The sequence below is a fragment of the Tribolium castaneum genome, chromosome 1, assembly GCF_031307605.1.
Source record: "Tribolium castaneum strain GA2 chromosome 1, icTriCast1.1, whole genome shotgun sequence".
Lineage (NCBI taxonomy): Eukaryota > Metazoa > Arthropoda > Insecta > Coleoptera > Tenebrionidae > Tribolium > Tribolium castaneum.
The window spans coordinates 13,484,673-13,490,346 of NC_087394.1; positions in this window are offsets into that span (position 1 = coordinate 13,484,673).

Sequence of the window (5,674 nt, forward strand, 5' to 3'; positions counted from 1 at the left end):
CCCAGTAATGGAAAGTTAATTTATACCTAAACTGTAGAAGATAGAAACATGGTGTCGCAGACTTTTTTATAGGAAATTTAATTCTCTACAACTTTCTTCCTTATACTTTTTTTGTATCTTTAACCGTATTCCCAGCGTTTTGATACAAATGCGACGGTGCGCAAAGAATTATTTCTTAAAATTATCAATTTGCGTTCCAACTTATATTTTTGCGATCGGTACAAATACGGCTGAAGATACAAAAAAAGTATAAGAAACAAAGTTGTTGAGAATTAAATTTTCTACAAAAAAGTCTGTGACACCATGTTTCTGTCTTTAACGGTTTAAGTATAAATTAACTTTCCAATACTTGACCACCGGCAAAGCTTGAGCGTCTTTGAACGACTTTGGGGCCTAAAGGTTTAAAGATAGAAATATGGTCTTGTAGACTTTTTCGAAGGAAATTTAATTCTCTGCAACCTTTTTCTTAACATTTTTTCATCTGTAACCGTATTCGTTGTGTTTTGGAAAATGTGGAGAAGAGTTCAAATATGTAAATGTTTGATTTTTTTTTCCAGCCCAGCTTAGCTCTCTTTTTCTGCAGCTCAGACATTAGTAAAGTTGGACTTTTGATATTATACAGAGTGTTCCACAAATAAAAGGCTCTAAAGTTTAAAAAGTTTGAAAATAAATTGTAAACACCCTGTAGTAATTCAAATCAATAAAACTTAATTCATAAGTCTGTTAGACATTGTTCAAGACATAAGTACTAATAATGTCATCAGGAGAGCACTGTTTCTAATTTTTATAAATTTTTAAAACTAAAGTTGTAACACCATTTTTTTTTGGTTTTTATTTTTTAACAGTAATCCCTGAACTGATTTAAAAAAAAACTTTAAAGACATGCTAAAAAAGCATCCTAATGAACACTAAAAAATAATAGCATGCCATTAAAAAAAATATTGTCATTGTCACAGGGTGGGACGTCATACTTTCTTTGGGACACTCTGTATAATCAAAAATATTTACTTGAAATACGTTCTAGAGTGTATAGGCTGATTCTTTTAGGGCCTACATTAGAAACTTTTTATCTTCTAATATAGCTAGAGTTTTAAGATTTTGTATAAAATCCAGTTCGACTAAATTATTTTCAAAAAATACAATAAAAACATTTACTATACAAAAGTTATAATCGGTTTTTAATAATAATAATATTAATAATTATTTTAATATTAATTTAGTTTAATTTCGGTTTTTCAAACATTTTATTTTATATCAAATTTTTGTTAAAGATTATTTATATCCAACTCTATAACTCGCTTATGGTTGGTCCTACAAAAAAAATGCAAAAAACTATTTTGTACAAAATTTTATCAGCTTTAATTTTGAAGGAAAGTTAAAAATTGATAGGAGTAACTGTTTTCGAGATATAAGCAAAAAACCAAAGTGAAAACTGTAACAGTTACTAAACAAAAATGTAATTCAGTATTTAATGTTTGAGACGAAGACGAAAATGCAGCATTTACTGTCACCTCCTTTTTCTTCTAATTAAGTATTGGACCCAATAAATTAAGTGTATTTTAAATCACAAGACATTTTCTGTTAAAGCACATTTTTTTTAATTATTAATTATTTTCAAACTTATATCTAGCTTATGGTTAGTTCTACATGAAAAATGCAAATAACGACTTTGAAGGAAATTTTATCAGCTTTAATTTTAGTGAAAAGGTAAAAATTGATAGGAGTAACTGTTTTCGAGATATAAGCAAACAACAAAAAAACTGTTACCTTAATTAAGCGCTTGCATATAAGCAAATTTAGTACTAATAGTATTGTTATTATTAATGTTATTGTTATTAATATGACGACTAAAAACGATTTTGAAGACTTTTGTGACTTTTATGTCTCCTCCTTTTTCCTCTACTAAAGTGTTAGACACAATTAATTTAGTTTAATTTCGGTTTTTCAAACATTTTATTTTAAAGCAAATTTTTGTTAAATATTATTTATATCCAACTCTATAACTCGCTTATGGTTGGTCCTACAAGAAAAATGCAAATAACTATTTTGTTGGAAGCTTTATCAGCTTTAATTTTAAAAGAAAGATAAAAATTGATAGGAGTAACTGTTTTCGAGATATAAGCAAAAACCAATAAGAAAACTGTAACAGTTACTGAACAAAAATGTAATTCAGTTTTCAATGTTTGAGACGAAGACGAAAATGCAGCATTTACAAACGACTCTAAAGACTTCAGTGACCTTTCTGTCACCTCTTTTTTCTTCTAATAAAGTATTGGACCCAATAAATTAAGTGTATTTTAAATCACAAGACATTTTCTGTTGAAGCACTTTTTTTAAATTTTAATTATTTTCAAACTTATATCTCGCTTATGGTTAGTCCTACATTAAAAATGCAAATAACTATTTTGTAGGAAATTTTATCAGCTTTAATTTTGAAAGAAAGATAAAAAATTGATAAGAGTAAATGTTTTCGAGATATAAGCAAAAAACCAAAGGGAAAACTGTTACAGTTACTGAACAAAAATGTAATTCAGTTTTTAATGTTTGAGACGAAGACGAAAATGCAGCATTTACAAACGACTCTAAAAGGTGACCTTTCTGTCACCTCCTTTTTCTTCTAATAAAGTATTGGACCCAATAAATTAAGTGTATTTTAAATCACAAGACATTTTCTGTTAAAGCACATTTTTTTTTAATTATTAATTATTTTCAAACTTATATCTCGCTTATGGTTAGTCTGAAACTGACTCTGAAAACTTTGGTGACTTTTATGTCTTTTCCTTTTTCCTCCACTAAAGTGTTAAACCCAATTAATTTAGTTTAAGTTCGGTCTTTCAAACATTTTATTTTAAAGCAAATTTTTGTTAAAGATTATTTATATCTAACTCTATAACTCGCTTATTGTTGGTCCTACAAAAGAAATGCAATTATCTATTTTGTAGGAAATTTTATCAGCTTAAATTTTGAAAGAAAGATAAAAATTGATAGGAGTAACTGTTTTCGAGATATAAGCAAGAAAGAATTTCCGGAACTACGAGAAATTGGCGCCAGTTTTAAAATTTTAAATGGTAACCACCCATTTTTATCACATTTTTGAATTTGCCTCTTAAAACTGAATAAAATGAACTATAGTTGTTAGTACTTTTTTGCCATAGTTTTAGACGTAGGTATATCAATTTTTTATACAAATCTTCATTTGCAGGGATTAATTTAAAATATCACAGCTCTTGACTATTTACAACAAGTGAATAATTCTTTTTGCATTTAATAGCCAAAGGTTCGAAGAGTCTTCCCGGATTTTCACTATTGTCAACTGTCAAATAGCAAGGCTACTATGATTTTTTGAAATTGATGGTTAACAAATGATTATAAAACAGTTTTTTCAAACTTTTTATGAAAACTTTTATTAACATCTTCTGTATCTGTCTCTTACAGTTTTTAAAATATAATCGCAGAAAACTGAATTTTGGCTCATTATTTTCATTTTTAATCAAGTAAACTGTCGAAAAATACAATAAAACTGTGCTATTAATTAAATAAAATGTTCAGTTTGTACACCATTTTCATTCAAGAAGTTCAAAATTCGATGCCAGACTGACTGAGTTACTTTACATAATTCACTAAGTTATAATAAACTATAATTAAATATTAATATTTTTACTGCTTATTCGATAATGAACCAGCTAAGAGTTAAAAAAATATTGCAGTTTGACAATTGCAAGGTCTACTTGATTAGTACAATCTTTTTTTGTGATTTTTTTCAAAAACTGTAAGACGTATTGATAAAAGTCATCGTAAATGTCGATGTTCCTTCGATTTCCGTCAAGAAAATAGGGTCGTTCCTTTAAAAAAAACTGAGTTATAGCAGTATTTTGATAACCATTTCAAAAAAATCATACTAGCCATGAATTTTGACAATTGATAAATCTGAAAAAAATTTAGAAGACTCCTTAAACCTTCGGTTATCAAATACAAAAAAATTATTCAAAGGGTTTAAGGGTTGTGATGTTAGACTTGGATAAACCCTTGCAAATGAAAATTTTAACAAAAAAAAGTGGCATAAGTCAAAAACTGTGACAGATAAAAACCAACAACTTGGGTAAATTTTACTCAGCTTAAAAAGTTGAATTCAAATATACAATAAAATGGGTGGTTACTATTTAAAAGTTCAAACTTGGTGCCAATTTTTTGTAGTTCCGAAAGCTCAGCTATTTTGAAAATAATTTAGTTGAACTCAGAATGGTCGATTTGGTACGTATACAAAATTTTAAAGCTCTAGCCTTTATTATTTATTAAGATTCTAATGTAAGCCCTAAAAGAATCACCCTGTATATAACGCCTACAAAATGTCAAAAGTTTTTTTTACAGATAACTGAGCTACAGAAGACGGGAGCTGCGCTGGGCCACCCTGTAGTTTACGATAACATTTCTGCATTATGTTGATATCTTATTTAATACTCTATCTGCCTGTATTTTTGTTATACAACAATTTTTTCAAATTCATTGCTCTGAAAACTTAGACGGTAATGTAATGAAACAACTGCGTTCTCTGGCGACATTATCGGAACTATCGAGAACGGGAACATTTTATTTGTACGTCGTTTCATATCCTAACCTTTAAACATCCGTAGGCCCCTCTCATTTATTAAAGCAATATTACTTCAAGGTGACTAATTAGGTTCCCAAATTGCGGCGTCAGAATTTAATGAATAGATATTATTCATGTAGATAAAACAAATGTTGGCAACTCGTTCTTAAACCCAAACAACTTTTTGTGCATTTTTCGATGCAAAGGTCACAATAAATAAAGTTAGATAAGGTCGAACTGACCTACGATATGGAACGGGGAACAAGTTTTTGGTTGAACCTGTCACGAACGAGAACCTAAACAAAAACACATTGACTATGATGTAATTGGCTCGGTATGCTTATAAAATGTTTATTACAAGATAAAATATGCTTGGCAGCTTGATTAGGTAGGTAGTTTTATTTCCTCGGTAAGTGGATGAAAATTGGAAAAAGTTCCAAACTAGATAGATGTGTGTGGAAAGTTTATTCTTCATTGCTCACAAACAAAAGCTGGAAAGCTCGAATTTCTGTCAGTCTTCCAATTAAAGATTTCATACACGCATTTGCTTTTACCCATCATTTCATGAAACTGGATTTTAACACCAACTCAGCCTACTTCCATCAAGCTAATCTTATACAATTAACAGTTCATCCGGCCTAAGGATGCAATTATTAGAAAATGTAGCAATTTTTAATTTTCATTACATTAACAGATTAATGCACTACAAGTATTAATTATTTCTGGAAATATGTTGAGCAAAAAACTAAATTGTAATTGCGTTCGAAAGTAGAGTGACTTGAAAGCGCTAAGGAACAGAGAACGTGCCTTTTATCGTGTATTACGATAACAGAATTTTTGTTGCACTTATCTTGTTATTAACCAGGGATATTAATAATCCATCAATTAAGGATGCGTTATTTTTTATTATTTTTAATCACTGCGGAAAAGTACTTAATCTTAATGGCATATGACTTTTTTTCGAAATTATTTGCTTAACTATAATTATTAAGTGTTCAAATCAAGGAAACACAGACAAAAGACAATGATCGCAATATTAAAAATACATTAAAATTGGTCGGAAGCCATAATTGTTAGAAAGGGAAA